Source organism: Acromyrmex echinatior, chromosome 8 (genome assembly GCF_024713525.1).
Source record: "Acromyrmex echinatior isolate Ae372 chromosome 8, ASM2471352v2, whole genome shotgun sequence".
Lineage (NCBI taxonomy): Eukaryota > Metazoa > Arthropoda > Insecta > Hymenoptera > Formicidae > Acromyrmex > Acromyrmex echinatior.
In genome coordinates, this window is record NC_141859.1 from 14891944 (window position 1) to 14917330 (window position 25387).

The 25387-nt window shown below is 30.7% G+C and overlaps 1 protein-coding gene across 1 annotated transcript in view; it reads right to left on the reverse strand.

Annotated features, from left to right (window-relative positions):
• The window catches only part of LOC105152578 (alpha-glucosidase), a 70559-nt gene that overhangs the window by 42157 nt on the left and 3015 nt on the right, over nt 1–25387 (reverse strand). The window lies entirely within an intron of this gene.

Below are 25387 nucleotides of genomic sequence, written 5' to 3' on the forward strand. Positions count from 1 at the left end.
CAATATTTACTCTAATTTCCTTCAAAGTACTCCCTTTAGTAATGCACATATTTCTCCAGCCATTGTTGAAAATTTTTATTGTTGGAAGGTTCATTTTTTGAACGCACATCGTAGATATATATATATATATATATATATATATATGTGTGTGTGTGTATGTATACGATGTGTGTTCAAAAAATGTCGAACTTTTGTTCGAAAAAATACATTTATTCATACACAATACATTTATTCTAATCTCCTTTATATATATATATATATATATATATATATTAGGTGTTGGAATTAATTCGTAGCGTTTTTTAATGAAAGAATGTTATTTATTTCACATGAGCATTAAAAAATACATTAATGAAAGTACTTCCCATCACTTGTAAAACGCTACGAATTAATTCCAACACCTAATATATATATATATATATGTATACCTATATATACATATACAGGGTGAGTCATTTTAATGTTTCACTCAAGTATTTTTTTTCTACGTCTTTCCAAAAAAAAATTTCATATAGAAGTTTTAGGGTTTTAAGAAGCATTAGAGAGCAAGCACATTAGATAGCAATAATTATTATGATCTTCGATGGCATTGCCAAAGTCAGGTCAAGGAACATGAATTTTTTAAACGCAAACACCATTTTTCATTACATATTCTTGTAAAGCTCTTTATTACTTATTCTGCTCTTCAAAACATTGTTGAGTTTCAAATTGTGTTGAGAAGACTACGAACCATAAGAAAAGGATAGAATATAAATAATAAGTATAATATAATTAATAAGAACTAAAGAATGTATATAAATGTAAGAACTATACAAACGTTTCGCTTCCGACATTTGGACTCCGATCGGGTTATTATTATTGTTAAACATATAATAAACAATTGATATACGTATATTTAAATTATAAAGGGCTTAAAACTAATAAGAAGAAAAAAATATAGATTTCTGATAGACATAAAAATTGGTAGCTTGATCGTATCCTGTAGTTATCATGTTGACATTAAGTCTAAGAGGCTCCTTTTTCAACAATGTTATTGCGCATATATAGTAATGGTGATTAGTCGTTTCTAATGTATCCCAATTAATTTATGATAGAATAACATAAAGTCAAAATCTATAAAAACGGTGAGACAATCAATCTATTAATATAAGAATATAGATGTATGAAAGCAATTAATGTCTATTGATATAAGAATATAAATGTATGAAAATAATTAGATCGTACAATAAGTAAAATGATGAATTAAAAATTATCTTAAAATTCACAAAGCGTCCTAATATTCAAAATTAAAAAGTAAGATCAGTCTGAATATAAAAATACATTATAAATTGAAGCAAATTGCGATGAAACGTCTTTATTATCCGGCTTAGTATTGAAAAATCAAGGAAACATTAAAGGAGGGGATAAAAATTAATTGGGAAAGGATAATTAAAGAAGAGAGAGAAAGAAGAACTAGGGAAGGGAAGGAGACTGTATAATAGGAAGATAGGATTCATGTAACAATTCTATGTCATTTTGCCTATTTTAATCCTGTCTTTATTTCTTCATGTGAATCATTTCAGATATTAAACGTTTGTTGTAGGAGGGTTCATTATCTAAAATTTTTACTTTATTCCAATTAAATTCATGGTTACAATTAATTCGGTGATTCGTGATAACAGATGGCGAACCCGTCTTTTTCTTTATATCTGACTTCTTGTAATCTAGTTTTGAACTTTTTCTTCGTTTGACCTGTAACTGGCATCTCAATCCTCGCAAAATATTTTATAAATAATATCTTGATAAAAGAAAAAAATCTAGTTGATCTTTGCCTCTTTTTATGTAATTTTTTAAAGTGTTAGGGATGGAATAAGCTAATTTAGAATTTAATTTAAGAGCAAGAGGCATAAAGCTTTTTGAAATTGACTTAACGTATGGGATAGTGAACAATTTTTTAGTAACTTTATTTTTTTTCGGTGGATGAGAAATACGAACACTATTGTTTTTATGGATGTGGTTATTTATTTAAGCTATTATGTGTAGTGGAAAAAAAATGAAATAAAGAGGATAGTCATTCTAAAATATTTTAAAAACTGTGTAGGATGAGATATAATATAATTTTGTTTACCATTCCTACAATAACGCTTTTTTTGTCATATAGTGGACGGTGAAAGTAATATTAACTTTAATGATATGTATTTTATATAATGGGTCATCTAAAAAATAGCCGCGGTTTTTTGTTCAATTTTTGAATGAAATTTTTCTTTATTGAATATCAATTTTAATCAAGTATACACAGTGCGACAAATATGTTCCCGGTCACGAACCACATCTCAGCAACCAGTGGCGACATCTGTGCGTTCAAACATGCATTTTAAAGGTTGAACATTTTGCTATCATCTCTCAAAGTTTCATTCATTTTAGTTGACATATAACGAAGATATGACAGTTCATGTTAAACAAGATTTTGGTCGAGGTAGAAATTTACCAATTACTGGTGCATATTATCTCGAAGTTTTAAAGCGATTGATGGGCAGAATTCATCGTATTCGCCCCAAAATATCGTGATTGAAGATTGGTCTTTGTTGCATGATAATGCACCGAGTCACACTTCATTGATTGTCCGTCAATGTTTGGTTCTTCTTTGGTAATCGTGTCTCTGTGTTAAATCATCCACCGTATTCACCTGATTTGGCCCCCTGCGACTTCTCATTATTCCCAAAATTGAAATTGAAATTGGAAGGACGCTTTTTTGATGACATTCCGACCATCCAATCAGCTTCTACAGAGGCACTAGAGGCAATTCCACAAACTGAGCTAGAACATTTGAATCACTATTGAATCGCTGTAACAAGTGTATTGAAGCTAGAGGAGAATATTTTGAATAATAAAACCAAAAAATATACATATTGTTGTTTCAATTATGATTTTCAGGCCCTGTCAGGGAACATATATTTGTTGCACTGTGTATATTGGCCATTATTATCTATAACCTTTTGCCATTTTTCGGGTAATTTCATAATTCCATCCGTGTAGAACTTTTGTGGTTTATCGGCGAAAAACTTTTTCAAGTGATTTTCGGCAGCTCTTTTGTCGGCCAATGTTTTTCCATCAAGAGAGTTCTGCAGAGATCGAAACAAATGGTAGTTAAACGGTGCAAGGTCCGGGCTATACGGTGGATGCATCAAAACTTAAACCAAACTCCCTCAATTTTTGGCGCGTCATCAAAGATGTGTGTGGTCTGGCATTGTCATGATGGAAGACAACACTTTTTCTGTTAATCAATTCTGGTCGTTTTTCCTTAATCGCTTCCTATAATCTATCCAGTTGTGAACAGTAGAGCTCTGAATTAATCGTTAGGCCATGTGGTAACATCTCATGATGGACGACTCCCTTCCAATCCCACCATACACACAGCATCACCTTATTTGCCATCAATCCAGGCTTTGAAGTCGTTTGTGGTGGTTCGCCGCGCTTATTCCACGATCTTTTACGAACAATATTCTTGTATTTCACCCATTTTTCATCGCCTGTGATGATTTGCTTCAGAAATGGGTCGATTTCGTTGCATTTTAGTAGTATTTCGCTGATGGAAATTCGATCAATCAAATTTCTTTGCGTTAATTCATGTGGCACCCAAACATCGAGTTTCTTTAGCCAGCCTTTTTCAAATGATTCCAAACTGTCATATGGTTGATTCTTAGTGCATTGGCTACCTCCTGACAGCTCACATGCCGGTCTTGCTTGACCAGTTGCAAAATTTCGTCGACTTTTTGTGACTGGCCGACCAGAGCGAGGTCGATCTTTGACATCAAAATTTCCAGAACGAAATCGAACAAACTCCTGCGTCCTGCGTTCACTTACAGCATCCGCGCCGTAAACTTCATAAATTTGTCTGCATGTTTGTGCTGCGTTTTTGTAGTAAAAAAGCATCACATAGCGTATTTCTTCAGATATTTCACTCATTTTCAAACCAATATAACTTTAGACACGATTGATGAATCACCAAACTTTGTTTACAAATAATGAAACCTAAAATGTCATCTTTCAGATGCGCGTTCGTTTGACACAATGGGATTAGTGTTGCCCGATATATGACCATCAACACCATCTAGTGACAAAAAACCGCGGATACTTTTTAGATGATCCAATATATATATATATATTCGTATAAAAGATTTGATCAACAACTGGCGCTAAGTTAAATCCCATATCAACCATATCAAATTAAATAAATAATATAATCCAATGGTACTTTAATTTATGTACAATGAAACCTAAATATACATATATCTTTGTATTCCTATTGAAAGATCTTTCTATTCCAATCCAAATTTAATTCTTCTTATATAAAATTTTTCTCTTTCAATCAAAATAGTAGTTATTTAATTCTTCAAAACATTATTCAAAACGTTATGACAAAATTGCGTTAACTTGCCTATTCAAGTAGTTACACAAATAAAAAAAAATTAAAAAAGTGAACACTTGCGCTGTTAGATCACAGTATAACGTACTTACTAATATTAAAAACATGAATGCAATATTAAGAATAAGAAAAATAAGAAATATTAAGTAAGCACAGACAGTTTTTTAATTATATTAATTTTATATTTGGCGTATATACTGTCAATTTATTAAAGTCATGAGTTAAACTGAATGTTTGCGTTTTCAACATTTTAAGTTTATTGTATTGAAAAGCATCCGGACCGAGAGTTAAAATGTATACATGTATTCATTTTTCCAATAAATGGTTTTGTAATTCACACTTGAACATCCTGTGTTGGCTCATATCGACATTATTTATCAGATATTTAGATTTATGATAGATTTAATCTAAACTGTGATCTAGCAGCATCAAGTGTTCACTTTTTTAATTTTTTAGAAAAAATTTGTTGAATAATGCAGTCAATAAAGGCAAGATTGAACGATAATCCAGCCAATGAAGGCAAGATCGGACGATGATTCAGCTAATGAAGGCGTCGTCCGATTTTATCTTTATTGGCTGCATTATTCTCCAATCTTTCTCTGAGCACAAAAGATGTGTAAATCCATCTGGGTAGGTGGTAACCTCCACGTGATACATCTTAGGTAATGCTAATGCCGGCGGTACTGTAACTTTCAAGCATCATAATTCAAAAAGTACTTAATGAAAAAATATTTTCTTATATTTTGGAAAGCTTTCGATATCAGATATTAGATTCTGGAATTAAAAGTAGGATGTTTCATTTAAAAAATTCGATGTGACTTTGACCCGACCTTGGCGACGCCATCCAAGATCAAACTGATAAGATCAGTAAATAGATCTTTTTGATCTATTTACTGATTATCTACAACTTTGTCTGAAACACTTTTCTGTAAAACTTATATTTTCCTAGATATTCAGATGTCTCGACCTGATACATCCTGTATATTAAATTATAGACACCCTGTATATTAAATTATAAACAAATATAAATTGATGACGAATAAACCGCTTTTTCATTATCATTTTCTAACTTAGTTAACAAATTATATGCTAGTATTTGTTAACTAACAAAGAATAATTAAAGCTGCGTTCTTGAGATAAAAATTAAACAATAAATAAAAAAACGGACAGTTAAGAGCCTAAATTCGCAGTAATCAGAGCAATAAATACTGTATAGTATTTATTATATATATGTAGTACTGAGAAATATTATAGTGATAAACACGAGTACTTAATTTCTTACATTTTAACTTACTATTAAAGCTATTACTAAATTTTAGAGGTGATAAGAGGCTATCATGTTTCTTGAAAGCAAATCCAGTGTAAAAAATATAGAATTCAGAATGGCAAACTCAATAGTGACCTGCCGAAAGAGAAACAATCCAAGTAGCAAACGTTATTTTGACGTCGATAGTTAGTCATTTTAAATTATTGACGTCATGTGACCTTTAAAATGTAATAATGATGTTTTTTTTGATCAATTAATGATGTCTTTACATCAATGTCATACTTAATGACATTGAATAAATGGTCAATTCTCAACATACTAGTAATCAGAAATACTAGTAAAACATCATTAATAATCAATTAATAATCATACATTTATTCCATTAATCAAAAATAATGATGTATTTTTGATGTCAATTTATAACATTGTGTAAGTGATAAGAAATATAAGAATTCATTTTTACGATATTTAGACGTCAGGAGCTTATTATGATTCTTAAAATGAGATAGAAATTACAATAGTAATTGATAAGAATAAGTAATTAATGATGCCAAATAGACGTACTTTGCTACCGTCAATAATACAAAAAAATGATGTATTTTGATGTCAACTTATGACGTTATGTACCTGTGATAAATCTACGTCATTTTTACAATGTTTGGACGTCATTTTAAACGTCACATTCGCCATAAGAATAACTAATTAATGACGTTAAATAGTCGACACCTTGCTACTTGGGAATCTTATCTCGCTCTTTGCTAAACTCAGGAATAATTGACGAGGAGGTGGCGAGAGTCTAACCCCATTCATCTTTTTTTTGTTTTTGTTCTTTATTATTTTTTTATATATTTTTATTTTTATATTTTTAAATATTTTTACAATTTTTGTCATATTTGTAATTTTGTAACGCGATTTTAATTTTTATTCTACGTATTTTTTACATAAATAATAACAAAAAAAATGTATACATAAAAATGGATACAAAAATCTTGTATACATAAAGATTTTGTACACCAAGTATTTATGACTGCTACATTATCACACATTAAAGCAGAAACTTTCACAATTTTTGAAACACTAATCTACGGGATTATCAAAATGAAGTGGCTTCTCTTCTAAATATCCACTTTTGTATCATGATTTAAATTTATAAAACGAGAGGAAAAGATAACTGATATGTATAAGCGATTGAAGTTTGATAACATTATTTCGTAAGTATAATTTCAGTCGTAATTATATAAAATAACTGTATCTGAAAAAATGTTTAATGAAATTTTTCAAAATTCTGAAGCCGAATACATCGAGAGGTTGAATCATCCTGCAGTTGTTCCTGCAGGAATTGTTAAGATTTTAATATTTTTTGATAATTTATTGATTCAATATCAACCTCAAATGTTTTTGAATTTTGACTACTCCATAAATCTAAAAGTAAAATACTATCATCGTTGCAATTCCCTGGTAGAAATTTAGATAAGGAGCTAATATAGCTCTTGTATTGATATCATGCTGCCATATCAGAAGCTAGCAAATTTGCAGCGTCGCGCTAGCAATGTTATGTTTTGTCTGCGGCGTTTTGGCGCGAGCGAGCGACTGACGTGCCGTCACTGATAGACTGACCTGCTGGCACCGCCAGTCGACTACCTGATATATATATGGCATATTAAGAATTAAGAAATAATAATGGGATCGACATCAACTCGATTTCTTTAATTTAAACAAGTTCTTAGTTGTCTCTTTCTATTAGAACTAACAAAATAGTCTTTATAATTCTGCAACTATTTTTGAAATAAAAGAAATATATTTTTTATATGTAAAAAAAATCTTAAATGAAAATAATTTTTTATGTAATAAAAAGTTTAAGATTATATTTTAACAAAAAAAAATTTTTTTTGTTATTACTTTTATTTTTTCAGTTTAATTTATTTTTTCAGTTTTATTTACTGTTTTACATATTTATATTCTGTTATTCTTATTAACCACAATTAATTATTGAAAAACGCATCGCATTGCCGGCAAAATTTGAATTTATGATCCCTAGAACGGCAGCCTTATACATTTACGCTGAGCTAATCACACGCTTGTGATATTGAATTAACGTTACTTATATTTCCTACTGTAACCATTTTTAATTTCATGCCTCTGCTGACAATTTAATACAAGATTATTAATATTTGAAGGTAAAATACTTTATGGAAACAAAATAATACGCTGGTATTTATTAAGTTCGTTAGGAAATGATAATGACAAAGGGATTATCCTCAATCTCGAACAGCCTCGAGAGATCGTTCGACCATAGCGGACATGTTTCGTCTCGTTGCGATCTGAGTGTTATATATTTTATTTTTTAGCATAAATGTAGCCGGCTTTGACTGTGCTATTTTTGTTTGTGTTCTAGTGTTTTCCTTCCTGTCCCATTCTTGTTCTTTCTGTCGAAAAGCGATTGTCCTCGGCAGCGGCACGATACTGATTAGCGCCAGGCTATGATAGATTTTCTAATCTGAATAGTTGTAAGATTAATCCGACTGCGTGATGCACAGTGACATTTTTTTCTTTCAGATTTCTTTGTTTTATGGAAAAACACATCGAGTAAATCTAATCTTTTATTGATTTTTCACTTAAAATTAAGAATTTGACAAGAATAAAAGGTAATTATTCAGTTTAGTTCTTGCCATCTTAAAAATCAATGAAATGAAGGAATTATTTGATTTTTCACGAAAATGAAGGAATCTGGCAGAAGGAAGCGTCACTCTGTCGATATCACGAGTGATATATTAATCATTAAAATTTACGACTATTCAAGTTATAAAATCTGTCACAGCCGCGAAATACTGCGCTGCGGTCATATTTTCATGTGAGGTGCGAACTTGGGTCTATTGTGGGCCGCGTTAGGCTAATAAATTTTACTGCGAATGCTAAGCCATTTCCAAATCCATATCAGGCGAAAGACTAGGCTTCTTATCGACCCTGTCAGATTTTTTAAAGTGGTTTTGGCGTGACAAAGCAGTGGCAAAATATCGTGACTCTGGCCAGTATCGTGACGAGGAAATTCCTACCAAGATTAGGAAGACAAACATTTGTGAATCATATTGTATTTTTACAAGAAAAAGATGGAAAATTTAGACCTCGAGTAAAAGCAAATCTTTTTAAATATGATAATGTTGTATTATTTTCAAATTCAAGTAAAATGTCGATAAATCTTATAAATATAGTTCACAAATGTTTATCTCCTTAATTGCAACGATAATAGTGTTTTACTTTTAGATTTATGGAATGGTCAAAATTCAAAAACATTTGAGGCAATGAATAAATTATCAAAAAATATTAAAATTTTAATAATTTCTGCAAAGAAACAACTGGGATGATTCAACTTCTCGATGTATTCGGCTTCAAAATTTGGAAAAATTTCATTAAACTTTATAGCGTAATTGTTGAAGATATAATATTAATTTTCACAAATATAAAGGTAAATTAGTATTATATGAAAAATATGTTTTTCTTCAACAGTAACTATTTTTCTCCAATAGTTATGCTAACATTTGGTTAAATTAATTAAATTAATTATTAATTATTTGTTTACATATATCATATTATATTTGCATCTGCAATTAAATTCACAAAGACAATTTTGTACTGATAATTCCGTACATTTAATTGTCCAATTGAACACTTTTTACAGCACATTAAATAAAGAAACATAACTCATGTGACTTAAATTTGTTAATGAGACATTCGTTCCATACTTAAACGTGATTTTTCAATAATAAATCGAAAAAATAAAAATTCAAGAAAAGAAAAACTAAAAATTTCATGGTTACAATTACTTTGCGAAACATTTCATTAAGCTATTTGTTTATATCTCGCTGAGGTACCCCAGATTAAACAAAAAAATCATGTTTCTACGTCAATTTATTGCTAAGAAAATTGTAAATTTAACAAATTTTAACGTACGAAATTAGATATGCGCGATTCGTCAAGCGGCCCGATTTTCCTCACTGCGCGCCAGCTTCCCCCACTTCATCCGGCAAGTTGCCTCGTTCAAGTTCCTCAATTTTCCAATAATTTTGAACAAACTTTCGGCAGCAAAAGATTCAAGAATTTTTTAACAGCAAATTCAATTCTTCCTTGACAAATTGGTGCCAGACGGAATTCTTAATCTTAAAAATTGGAGGGTATTCTTTTCATTTTTAAATGCGTAGAAAAATGTCAGCTGTCGAATGCTTTACACGGCTATTTGATATAATGCATATTAACGGAATTATTCCATTTTTTTATTCCATTTTTCAAAAAAAAGATACCCACTTTTTAAAGTTATTTTATAATAGTTTCACTGCAAAAAATCGTTTTGTTACTAAATGTACGTGATAATGCAACTCTTGAAGAAAAAAAATCACCCTTATAAATTGTTGTGCGACTGCTCAAAGATGTAAGTAATTAAGTTTTCCGCAGACAGGTTTTTAATGAAAAAATGGCTTTTTGCAAAAACTAATGAACATTTCAAGTTCGTTCAGGGCTAGATTTGTTCGTCATTATGAAAGTTACATTTTACGAAAATTTCGAAGTTTTTAAATCTCAAGGAGCAAGTGAAAAAAAACCTTTTCTGGTGGTTTTTATTTTTTTTCTACTTAACTAATAGATCGATTTTAATGTCCCATGTTTCATTTAGGTATTTTGAATATGTACATGTACCGAACTTTTTCTCATGCAATCAATATCTTTTGTTTTATAAGCGAAAAACGTTTTTGCAACTATTCAATATTTTCTTCACAAGTATTGAGTCTCGCATTTTTTTTCTAATAGCCTTTCGAAGATTTTCGTGAAGAGAAATGCTGGTTTATAATTTTTTTCCGATAAAATTCTACTTCTACTGAACTTCTTGCTATTCATTTATGAAGGAGGTATATGTCGCGCATGAAAAATCGTAAACAATTAAATATCTCGTAAACTATTGCGTTTTAACATGATTTATACTATTCTGGATTAATGGAAAATGTACACTATTACTACAATTTATTAAAACTTATATATTACAATATGATCCTCATCCTTTATCGATGCCGTGGGCCGCTGAGCGGTCGAGATTGCCGAGAAAGCATTTTCGGTCGCTTGAAACAACTATTGAAAAAACTTGCTGTCTTGTTCACTCTCGTCGTGCCGACGGCGAGAACATGAACATGGGCTTGTACTTGTATGTATGTTACATCGCCGCATCACAATAAATAGCTCAACTTGTAGACGTGGAAAAGTGACGTTTTGACGACGAAATTGATGCTGCATGCCATTTCGTTATTATTTGCTTAATTGTGAAAATGTGACTTGTTTCGTATTACTTATCAAAGTTGTAATTATCGATAAAAATTAAAGTTACTTGGAATTTTATATGTAAAAGCGTTTTATTTTATTTGTTTCAATAGCTATCAGACCGTGTGCTTCTCCCCGAAAATAGATTCACTTTACGTACCTTTTACGACCATTTACTGACTGTCAAAGGAGGAAAGGACAGTTTTTCCATCGATTTTATTTTATAGCGATCTCGTCATTTCGTTTCATCTAAATTGTCTTTATCTAAAAATGGCATTTAACATAAATTAACATGTCATTCCTCGCTTCTGACGTCACGATTCCAATATGGCCGCCGCGTTCTAGTCAGCCTTAAGATCTTACTTATCTTTTTTGCCAGAGCAAACTACTATTTATCTTTTTAAAAGTCGGCGTTGTCGCTGTATTAGGTCAATATTACATGAGTCCGTTTTTTGTCGTACGATAAATTTTTCAAGCTTGTCGATTGGTTGTAGGATAAAGAGATTCGAGATCCTTTTGGTCTTGTAGCCAATTAATATGCTTGAAAAATTGTACGACAAAAAAAAAGCGGACGCACGTAATATTGGCCTTACTCATTACCAAGTTAACATCAATTTTAGTACATAAAATTTAACATTTTATATTTATTTGTCTGCACAATATTTTAATAATGAAATATTTCAAAATAGATTTCTTAAATAAGGAGAATGACTTAAATAATGAGAAATAATAAAAAAAATGTAACTACTGATTAGGATATAGAGTATTATAAAAAATAACCGGTTTTTATATAAAGCCGATAATTATTGTTTAAATAACCGGTTATTTTGAAATAACAGTAACTGTTATAACCCTTAATGAAAAATAACTGTTTAGCCTATTTCTATTCCACACATACATTTTACGATACGAAGCGAGATTTATTCTGCTTGCCCTCTATCTAGGAGCGCACGAGATAGGGGGGAGGTGAAGTGAACTTCGTTTCATCTTGTAAAATGTATGCGTGGAGGTAGCACGTGCTATTCCCCTACTTATTGCTCCGCCTAAAAAATATAACCAAACCCAACCCATATTTTAATTTTAGGTAACCCTCGCTTTGTGTGGAAAGTCGCGGCATAGACATATAAGATAGATCCAGCACCCATATACTTTTCTAGTATATATAGTATATGTTGGGTTTGGCAGAACGGTGCGGGAAGTAAAATATCGGAGTAACCTATCTTTCTCTGCGCGAGTATTTTAATATTTATAGTACTGAAAAGGATAAAATAAGATATAAGAGTACTACTCAGAATTCTACCTTCCTCATCGATTTTGATAAAGTCAAAACAGAAAATATTTGTTTTAGTTTCACTTACTATCGATGTGACAGATATTCTAACTTGAATAGTTGTTGACTTCAACTATTAATATTTTAATCCACGGGGCAGAGCGTCACTTTTTTTGCCAGATTTGTTCATTTCATGCACCGAAAAAACGCATCGAATGATCCTAATTTCATCAAAATCAGTGAGGAAGGTAGAATTCTTGAGTATTACCAAAGTAAGTTTCAAAATGCGCGTGTAGAGAAGGACATATTGCCCCGATATTTTGCCTCTTCACTGTTCTTAAAGGTATAGAGGAGAGAATGGGATAAATCTAACCTATTTGTAGTTTTTGCTCTCTGTAAGTTCAATCATAAAACTGAAGGTGTCGTTGGAAAGAGATCATTTAATGCCTTTTATTTTTGTTTAGACCATTTTGATGTATCTCTTACCTGTATTAAACTATAATGGAAAACTTAAAAAACACTTAAAAAAAAATGCCTTTTCTGATCCGATTTGGAATTACTGGTTTCAAATCGGACCATCTCCTGGTCCAAATTGGACACTCCTATTTTTTAGATAGAATTTTAAAATATTTTAATGTTAGTATTTTTGTTAGTATTGAATAAAAACGAGCAATTTGACAGATACAAATTTTATTCAGAAAAAATTACTAACAGTTTATGTTATTAGAATTGTAATCAATAAAACTCAATTAATCTGAGTCTGATGACTCTCATGATATTTTGTTGATTTAATTTCTTGGACCAGATCTGATCTATCGATCACCAATACAATTCTATAAGTTATCTACTGTACTGTAGGTTTGATTTGAAGACCTAAAAAAAGGTTTGATTTAGACAGGTCCTTTCAAATTTTGGAACAAATTTTCTTATAAACCGCAAAAGTGATCACAAAACGCTTGATATTTTTTAATTCTACACTCTTTAATTATCTTAAATCAATTATCTTTCAAATTTTTAACACTTTTTAAATCATGATTTATAAGAACTTTCTTTTTTAAAAAAATTTTCGCACAATGAAAATATTGTACATATTTACGTCTATTCTATGAATGTTATGACAGAGAACTGTCAAACTACTGTCACATGTTCGGTGTCTTATAATGATTTTACATTGTAAATAACACGCAAATCTGCTTAACCGTATTCATTTAAATTAAAAAGGTCTTATTTGGAACATATGGTCCGATTTAGGATGCTTTCTTCTATAACTGATGTTGGCTTCATGATGTAAGCAGACAAGATGTACATACACGAAAACAATAAAGGTGTTTCTTCATGGTGATGCTCGACGTTTATTTTTAGCATTAAAACAGATCATGTCATGAAAATTATCAAGCGTCAATTTTGATTACGTGATTTTGACGCTAAAAATGAGCGTCGAGCGTCAACATAAAAAAGTGCCTTAATATCCTACTTTAAAAACAATAATATTCCAAAAATTACGTTTTGTCTGTTTTGCGATTTTTTTCAAAACAAAGCAAAAAAGAGCATATCTGTAAAGGACTTTTTTTCATAGTTTATCGATTTCCTATACCCTCCCAAAGAGCCTATTTAAATTCGGAACACAGTATATTATACATAATAATCAATCATATTAATAATAAATAAAAAACAATAAATAAAGTATACATATTTTTAAAAATTCAATAATATACAAATTTATTAAAAATTTAAGTTAGATGTACCTCGGCATATATGAAAATTTAACACATTTCAAATTCACATGTATATGGAATATATATTCCACTTGACACACAGATTGCTGCTCCTAATATTATAAATAATCTTGTGATATATCTTGTAAATTGTGAAATATCTATAAACAATTGTATAAACAATTGTCTCTTTATATATCAACAATTCCGAAATTATAAAACAATATAAGGACCTAAAGGAATAAAATTTATAAAATGATAATATATTTCAAATTTAATTCCATAAAGTAATTACGATACATTAAACAATTTTTTTAAAATTTGCGATGCGCGTTTATGTAGCAGCTCCAGATGACATGATCAATGTATATTAACAAATATTATACACATATATACACATAGACGTTGAATGGTATTAAATGGTATTAAGATTATTATTATTAAATGCTTGCCGCTCGGTACGATTGACTCGCGATCTATAGATCCGGATTTAATCCTACTTGCGCCCACATACGCGATTTTTCGCGTTTAAGGAGCTGATTAAGAGACCTTTGATCACCAGTCGTTCGGATCTGGCATTAAGATCCCATATATTAGTGGATATACATATATAACTTGCCAATATATGGCAAACGTAGCGTTTTTAGGGATCAGACCAGTGTGATCGGTCGAAAATATAGGTAATTTTTAAGCGTGCCGAAGAAATAAAAAGTTGCGAACTTGTGATTTGGTGCCTTATTTAAGTACACATTGAAGATATAAAATATGCAAAAAGAAAAGAAACATAATAATCTTAATACCATTTAATTAATAAAATATTTAAAAAATACATTTTTTTGCATCGATCACTGGTGTCGATGATTCCGCCATAATGGATCGTTTGAAACTAAAAATAAAATAACATTACTTAAGTGTATTGTATTCCTTAAGCATTGACTGAGCTTATTCAAAATTTGTTGAAATTTGATTGAAAAAAAATTTATGAACTTTTGGTTTGATTTTTGGCACAAATATTGTTAATTAATTTATAAATATTTTGCAAAATAATAATGATATTAGGTGTTGGAATTAATTCGTAGCGTTTTACAAGTGATGGGAAGTACTTTCATTAATGTATTTTTTAATGCTCATGTGAAATAAATAACATTCTTTCATTAAAAAACGCTACGAATTAATTCCAACATCTAATATAATAAAAGTTCTTGGCCAATGCTTACAAAATACTATAAGGATAATAAAAACCAAAATTCAAGTCAATTTGATTCCGAGATATCGTCGATATCATTCTGAAAAACAAGAAAAACGCATTTAATATTTTACAACATAGTCTTCATATCATATAATGCAAATTTTATAGACTTTGTAATTTGGAAACTAACTCAAATTTATACTTAAGACTTTTTGTTCCATATTCTACAGATTTCAAACTACTTTTTAACCCTTTGAAGCACATATTTTTCTTTACGTAGGATTGAGTTGAAATTTGTTATTCGGTTTTTGTCGCTGATTACGAATCTGACATCAGATTTCGAAATTCAAAATGGCGGATCCAAAATAGCTCGATTTGCAAAAAGTGATTTGATCTTGAAACTAGGTACTCGTAAGTTTTAAGTCGCTGGTTACAATTCTGGAGTTTGCAATTTTGCTTTTCCGATTCCAAATTTGTAATCAGCGATTTCAAAAACTGACGAGTACTTACTTCCAGATTAAATCACTTTTCGCAACTTGGTCCGCCATATTGGATCCGCCATATTGAATTAAAAAATTCGAGGTCAGATTCGTAATCAGCGACCTCGAAAACTCCCAAGTATCCGGTTTCATCCTGATCAGATCACTTTTTGTAAATCGGTCCGCCATAGTGGATCCGCCATTTTGAATTTTTTAATTTTCATTTCAGATTCGTAATGAGCGATCCAAAAAACCTTTCGGACTTCGTTTTCGGCTAATTAGCTATTGTTGATTAGTCACAATCACATTTGTGTGTGTTGTTAAAAAGGGAATTTTTCCAGTTTGTTTATTTATAAAATATATTTTGTCAACAATAGGAATGTTTTCACGATTTTTTTATAACAACTGATGTTCTATAAAACTGATAATTTTTTTCATTGTAGTAATATATTACAAACTGTGTGAAAAACATAAAAAAACTGAGGTTAAAAAAGTATCGTATATGTAGGACACTATGCCGCAAAGGTTAAAGCAAAAAAATTTTTTTCGATTTTTTAAAAATTGTATACTGGTCTGACCCATTAATGCCAAATTCCTTCGTTTCAAATGTATAAAAGAAAAAATTGGAAGAGGCTGATATCCAGGAGGAAATTAGGCTGATGATGATACATATACATATGCAGACACGCGCACGCATGTATAATTATCTATATACAGGATGTCTGATAAGTTTTGATAAAGTGCTTGTGTGTAGAGCGGACGAGAAGAAAATAAACAATTTTTGTCTCTTACAGTTTTTTCTGTAAAGTTGATAGTATTTGAGAAAAAAATTATTGAAGATCAAAATTCGGCAATATTTAGTAATTAATATCTCGTTAACTATTGCGAAAATTGCAAAATGTGTGGACTTTTCAACTCAGTTTAGTCCGCTCTATCTACATACGAGCGTATTGTTAAAATTTACCAGACATCCTGTATGTCGGGTAAATTTAACGAATGTGCGTACATATGTGCATACATTGGCCATGTCATCTGCAGTCGCCTTTACACGCTATTGCATTCTCTGACTAAAATAAAACTAAACACGGCTATGGATACGAACTAAATTGCACATTTCTTTACCATAACGTATGCCGATATAAAAGCATTAAAGTTAAAATACATTGCTGTATTTTACTTATAATAACTGCATGCAATAATAATGCATATTTATCAAGATAAGACTGATGTTTTTATGTAACATGCGAATTGCAAAGAATTAAATATATTTTTTAATTTTTTAAAACTGAAATAAATTGTATGTATATACTAAGTATTACTCAAATGTTTTAGAACGTCTTATATTTTTTTTTATTCTATTTTTTATTCATAAAATATAAAATTATATTATAATATTCCCTTACTTTCAGTCATGAAAATATTTAAGAGTAGTAAATTTAAGAGTAGTAAATATTTAAGAGTAGTAAATTGTAAAAAAATAAAAGGAAATTAGAAGTAAATTTCTAAAATGAACAAATACGCATATCGGTTGAAAGAAATATCAATATTAAATTAATCATCAAATTAGGATATTTAGAAGATTAATAATAACAAAAATGGAAACAATATACTCGTACATTCCCGCAGAAATTAAGTATTAGATTAAATATAAGTCTTTTAATGAAGTATTGAAAAATACTTATAACTTATTGTCAAAGTGTCAAGAATAGTGTCAGCTTCTATTGTTAAAATTTAAAGCTAGATCAAAAGGCTACTATAGTGATTTTGTTACCCATAGTGACAAGTATGGGAAGAGAGTAAACCTTTTATTTCATGTAAAACATAAAATATATTAGGTGTAGTAAAAAAAAATTCATTATTTTTCCAATAGATGGCTTTACTAATCTGTATCTCGTCTACGCGTGATATAGATTACTAAAGCTATCTATTGGAAAAATAATGGATTTCTTTTTACTATACCTAATATATATATATATATATATATATATATATATATATATATATTTAAGCCCGGTCGCGGTCGCTTGAAGAGAAGGTGGGCTTTTCAAAATATTGCAGATTTAGCATTTTTGCTAAAAGCGACAAAGTTGAATATTGTTGCAATCAATTAATACCTTTATTCCAAGTTGATACTTTATTTGAGACGAGCGGAAACTCCTATCCTCCTCAGAAGGATGTAAGAGGTTGCTATACTGGGTCAAAGTAATAAATTTTTTCTGAGAAAAAAATCGATAGCAACAAGATTGAATTTTTGTCTATTACTTAATTTTGATATCAATTGTCCAGAAATATGATTTCCATACCTTTTGGATGAAGGTAGCCGTACCTACCCGAATATGTACAATTTTTACTCCATGTACTGATAGCGACAAGTATGGGACAAACATTTTTGTAAATTTTACAACAAACAGAATACATTAATATAATTGTAATACATTTGTTATTAATCTTTGCCATACTTAAAAATTCACTCAAAATCCATACATAGATTTTATATCAAACTTATATTTTTACACTTTGAACCGATTTTTTTCTGTTTAATGGACTTTATATAATACTATCCTGGGGACTTATTACGGTTCTTTAGAAGAAGTGAAAATTACAAAAATGAGCGAACTCACTAGGTATTAACACTATTAACTAATGAAGTTATAAATATTCTAATAAATTTGATCACTTTTGTAATTTTCACTTCGTTTCAAGAACTGTAATAAGCCCTCTGGTGTTCTACCGAATAATTTTGCTTTTTGATATTTTTATGGTATTTTTAGATTATTTTTTATAAACAAATTATTTTTTTAATTTCAAATATTATTTGAACCAACATACTCATCTCTGAAAATCATTTGTAAAAACATTTTGCCAGAGAAATAACAATAAAAATAAATGTCATTTCTTAAATTCATAATATAGATTGCTAGGAAACTTTTACATGCCACAAATTAATAAATAGTAAAACCCCCCTCCCCTTTTAATAGTAAAAGGTCAATACATCAAACGAGCTAAAGAGGTGTACTAAATAATAATTTTCTTTAGATGACATATATGTTTACCTGTTAAATTTAATTTGTAATAATAACAAAAACGACAACGCTTAGTTTTTTTGTCTTTTGATTTTTTGACATACATATGGCTGCTTTTTCATACTGACACTTGACGCTCATTTTCAGCGTCAAAACAGGTCACGTGATCAAAATTGATGAATACCAAGCATCAATTTTGATCACGTGACCTGTTTGACACTTGAATCGAGCGTCGAGTATCAAAGCTGAATTCAGTTGAACTTTGGCGTTTTTGATCACGTGACCAGTTTGATGCTTGAAACCGAGCGTCGAGCGTCAGTATGAAAATGCAGCCTATGGTATCATTTGCGTTTATACTCTCTCACAGTTAAGAGACTTTCGGTCGGGCATTAGTGAATATAATCGATTCTAAATTCTATATTACATTTCTAATAGACTGCTGCTAACTTACCATTATATATAATTTGTATTTGCCTTTATATTAATATAGTGTTGCATAACTTTTATTCTTTCCTAATTCCTTGATAATTATTTAATTTTGTTAATTAACATTATAAATTTAAAGCGTTGTTATTTATATTTCGCGTTATGCTTTTGTTCAATTGAAAAATTTTTATATATACACGTACATAAAGTTATAATTTATCACCATATATTTTTAATTGTTAAAAATAGTTTTTAAGTTACAAACTGTTAATTTTTTTATAGTTTCAATTTTGACGATAATTTATTCTATTAAAACCCTCTCTGTTTCTGTCTCTTTTTCGTTTTAAAATGAGACGAAGAGAGTTTTAAGTCTTGCTTAAAGTCAAAGTAACGTTGGTGCAACCAGGCCTTAGTTTATCTACCAATATTATTAAGAACGTACATAGGGGCGCGTTTGGTATGTAGTACCATATGTGTTCCGCTGCGTAGTTGAAGGCAAGTGCCACCGCGGTGGAACGAGCGTGATTCGATCCCGCGCGAGCGCGGTTGGCAAAGATCGACAAGAGTCGTGAAGGAGACGTGAAGGCTGTACTCTCTGTATATGAGCTGTATAGGAGAAAATATATTTTATGCCGAGTTGTTATGATGTCATTACTCTCAAAAAACGATCACTATAATACAACCATTTATATGAGCTGACATTGAGCTACATCATTAATATGACTGGAATTTATTCATTTACTAATACTGACTGCCTTTTCTCACTATTAGCGATGAATTGGTTCGGAATCATGACTCTTCACTACATCGTTTATTAATTATCAAATTTGACTACTACTATAATATGGTTGCGCGATATATTGTCTTTTGCAACACGAAAGTGAGATGATTCTTAGAAATCTGTTATATTATCTATTGTAACTCGAACGTGAGATGATCCTCATAATATTGTATGTTAATATAATTAGATATTTGGGTATTTATATATTTTGCGCTGATAAGGACTAAGTATAGTCGAAACGTACCGTTGAAACTTATCGTCGCAAATTATAACTTGTGATTAATAAATATTATTTAGTACATCTAACTATAGCTCGTTTAATGTATTGACCTGGGTTTTACTATTTATTAATTTGTTGTAAGTTATACGAGCGAAAAGAATTTATATTATTTATATTTTTACATGCCACATTTATTAGTAAGGGTGTCTTCTCGCGAGTACTGTACTGTGCATAAGATTACGAACTTGTTCCTTCTTCATTGTTTTACATTCTATCTAATACACACACACACACACACACACACACACACACACACACACTAGGGCAAGTCAATAAATTTTTAGAAAAACATAATAAAATACATTTTTTTTATCAATTTTTTTTTATTTCTCAACATAGTCTCCTTTCAGCTCGATACACTTGATCCAACGATTCTCCAACTTTTTCAAGCCATCCGAATAATATGATTTGTCCAACTCTTCTCGATACACTTGATCCAACGATTCTTCAACTTTTTCAAGCCATCCGAATAGTATGAATTAATCCAACTCTTCAAAATAAATCTCTGTTTCGGCAATGAGCTGCTCTCTGGTGGAATCTCTTTTCTCCAAACCATTTCTTCAGGTTTGGAAACAGGAAATAATCGCAGGGGGCTAAATCTGGCGAATATGCTGGATGGGAAAGCAATTCGTAGCGGAATTCGTTGAATTTGGCCATTGATGCATTGTCTTGATGGAAGAGCACTTTCTACTTCGCTAAATGGGGACGTTTTTTCTTTAAAATGTTGTTGAAACGGTCCAATAAGGCTGCGTAGTAATCGACATTGATCGTTTGCTTCGACAGAAGGTAATCGATATGAATTATACCGCATGCATCCCAAAAACTGTGGCCATCACCTTTCCAGCCGACTTCACGGTATTTGCCTTCTTCGGAGTTGGTTCACTCGGTGAAGTTCATTGTTTTGATTGTTCCTTCGGGTGTGAAGTAATGGATCCATGTTTCGTCCACAGTAATGAATCAACGCAGAAATTCATCTGGATAATGTTGAAACATCTCCAAACATTGTTTTGAAATCGTCACACGGTTGCGCTTATGGTCCACAGTGAGCAAACGCGGCACCCATCTTGTCGTAGCTTTTTCATACCCAATTATTCATGCAAAATTGAAATCACTGTGCCATGTAATATGCCTGTGGCCTCAACAAGCTCGCGCATTTTCATTCGTCGATCAATCAAGACAATATCGTGGACTTTATCAATGATTTCTGGCGTAGCAGTCTCAACCTTGGACATTCCGAACGAGGTACATCACATGTGGATATACGACCACGTTTAAATTCATTCACCCAATTGTATACAGTCGCAAATGCTGATGCAGATGTGCTATGAACATTATCCAACTCGGCTTTGATTTTTTTCGGCGTTAAACCTTTCATATGTCGATGTTTGATCATTGAACGAAATTCGTTTTTTTCCATTTTGCAAAAAATACAAAGATTGTTCGCTTTAATCATCTACAAAAATGAAATCACGCGATGAATTCCGTTCAAAATTTGACACTAATCAGCTGAAAGACGCTACTTGTCAAAAAGTAATGTGATATGACACTGCGAGTGCCCTCTGACAGATTTTGTAAGAACTTATTGACTTGTCCTCGCGTATGTGTGTGTGTGTGTGTGTGTGTGTATATATATATTGTATATATATTGTATATATATATATATATATATATACATATATATACACATACACACACACACACATACATATACATATACATAAATATATATATATATATAAATGCGATTCGCAATGATCTCGTTTAACTAAATCGTCGTTTAAGCGACAAGGAAGTTCAGACAGCTGTAACTAACTGGACTAAAGAACTGGCGGGAAGTTTCTATGCAGAAGGGATATCGAAGCTTGTTTCCAGATATACAAAATGTATTGAGATTGACGGGAATTATGTAGAAAAAGACTAGAAGTTGTCAAGTATTATCCATGTAAATTTTAGATTTTTTCAATAAAAACTTTATTTGTAAAAAAAAAACGGAACTTATTTTCTGGATACCCCTCGTATATATATATATATTAAAAAAAATGATACTCAGATACTCACCGTAGTGGCGCTTCGGATTTTAAAGTAATGTTATTTAACATAAACGGTCTTGTTTCCTATCTTATTATTACTTATTATTTATTAAAAAAGTTACATTTGAAATTATTGATATTCTAGAAAAATTCGTTTATTTTATTAAAATGTCAAACTTATGAAAAACTTTATCATCAAATTATATCAATATTTTTTATGAAGAATCGAACGACAAAAAAAGAGTTGTTAAAATTGAAATGTGCGAAAGAAAACTCATTCGATTATTTAATACATACGTACATGTGTGTGTGTGTGTGTGTGTGTGTGTGTGTGTGTGTGTATTGTATATATGTATATACTATATAATAACATTCATTTTTTAATCATATAAAATTGCTAAATTGTATATATATAATTATAGGAATGAAGTTTTATTCAAAAAATTGATAAGTATTAAGATTTAAATAAAGAGTTGGCACAAACATTTATCAAGAAAATAAATAATTAATTTGATAATTTTGATAATTTTTGTGTTCGTTCCAATCCATACTTTCCATTATCAGTTAACTTTTTTCTCCGATTTTCTTTTCTTTGCACTATGGGTTAGTAAAAAGACTTTTATGAAATAGATATGAGAGAAAGGAAATAAACACATTTAAATAAACACATTTTTAAGATTTATAAATACGTTAATAATTTTTTAACTTAAATTTTTTAATTAATTTTAAACAATAAAAATTCTTAATCTAAGTCTCTAGCATTAACGCTTAATAATTTGTTTTATGAGGCAGATCGTTTTTTTGTCAGATTGTTTCATTGTAAGTAAATACACGTCGAACGAATACATTTTTATTAAGATTTGAGATGGGAATATTTTAATAAATAATTACTTAGAAAATAATTCCAAATAATTCCAATACGTATACACGTATCATAAATGCCTAGCCATCTGAATTTGTAAGAGAATCCAGGTGCGTTCCTTTCTAAATATTCATGCATTATGACTAATAGTTATTCGAAAAATGATAATGTAAATTTAGAATTGAACTAATTTAATTTATAAAACATTTGAAATTGAATTATATTTCAACTAGACTTAATCTAAACTTAATAATTTATAAATATAACTTAAACAAACATATAATTTATTAAAAATTAAAAAAAAAAGAAAAAGAAAATTGAAAAGAAAATTGTTTACATTGTTCTTTTATAAAAAAAAATTTGAGAAAATGAGAAAGAATTGCATAATGTTGTCTAATTATGATTTTATTGTTGTAAAAAAAAATAATACTACTTATAAAAAACGAGTTACGTTATTTATAAAATACGAGAAAGTAACCATTAGCTGAAACATTGTCCCACAGATTACATGATTTCATTTGATTTTATATAATTTCATCTGATTAGAAATAACAATTGTTTTCACTACATATAAAGTTATTTGGTAAAATACATGATTTCATTTAATATTATATAATGATTTCTAGTGCATATGTAATTATCGGATTATATAAAAAGATTTCATATGAATTTTATAATGATGTCGAGGACTCTGCCCCATGATTACATTGAGTTTTACCCTCGATAAAATATTGGGTCATTTAAAAAGTATCCGCGGTTTTTTGTCACTAGATGGTATTGATGGTCATATATCGGGCAACACTAATCCGATTGTGTCAAACGAACGCGCGTCTGAAAGATGACATTTTAGGTTACATTATTTGTAAACAAAGTTTGGTGATTCATCAATCGTGTCTAAAGTTATATTGGTTTGAAAATGAATGAAATATCTGAAGAAATACGCTATATGATGCTTTTTTACTACAAAAACGCAGCACAAACATGCAGACAAATTTATGAAGTTTACGGCGCGGATGCTGTAAGTGAACGCAGGACGCAGGAGTTGTTCGATTTCGTTCTGGAAATTTTGATGTCAAAGATCGACCTCGCTCTGGTCGGCCAGTCACAAAAAGTCGACGAAATTTTGCAACTGGTCAAGCAAGACCGGCATGTGAGCTGTCAGGAGGTAGCCAATGCACTAAGAATCAACCATATGACAGTTTGGAATCATTTGAAAAAGGCTGGCTAAAGAATCTCGATGTTTGGGTGCCACATGAATTAACGCAAAGAAATTTGATTGATCGAATTTCCATCAGCGAAATACTACTAAAATGCAACGAAATCGACCCATTTCTGAAGCAAATCATCACAGGCGATGAAAAATGGGTGAAATACAAGAATATTGTTCGTAAAAGATCGTGGAATAAGCGCGGCGAACCACCACAAACGACTTCAAAGCCTGGATTGATGGCAAATAAGGTGATGCTGTGTGTATGATGGGATTGGAAGGGAGTCGTCCATCATGAGGTGTTACCACATGGCCTAACGATTAATTCAGAGCTCTACTGTTCACAACTGGATAGATTACAGGAAGCGATTAAGGAAAAACGACCAGAATTGATTAACAGAAAAGGTGTTGTCTTCCATCATGACAACGCCAGACCACACACATCTTTAATGACGCACCAAAAATTGAGGGAGGAAAATTGGTTGGGAAGTTTTGTTGCATCCACCGTATAGCCCGGACCTTGCACCGTCTGACTACCATTTGTTTCGATCTCTGCAGAACTTTTTTGATGGAAAAACATTGGCCGACAAAAGAGCTGCCGAAAATCACTTGAAAAAGTTTTTCGCCGATAAACCACAAAAGTTCTACACGGATGGAATTATGAAATTACCCGAAAAATGGCAAAAGGTTATAGATAATAATGGCCAATATATACTTGATTAAAATTGATTTTCAATAAAGAAAAATTTCATTCAAAAATTGAACAAAAAACCGCGGATACTTTTTAAATGACCCAATATTTATGAATTATTAAGTTTTTACTTATAAATTATACGTTTAGTTTAAATCTAGTTTAAAAGTTCATTATTAAATTTATATTATTGTTTTTCGACCATTAGTCATAACGAATATTTAGAAAGGAACATGCGTCTTGAACATGTCCCGATATTCCTGCAAATTCAGATGGCGAGGCATTTAAGACGCCTGTGATATCTCTATGCTGTTACACAATCATCGTATGCACAATTGCGCGCATGTGTCGCAGAGCAAACGGCCTCGACGAAATTATTGCGTCCCTCCAATTTCATTGAATTTTCTCGGCGTTTTACACTTGCTTTTACACTCTATCAGTATGGGAATGAAATTCCGTAATTA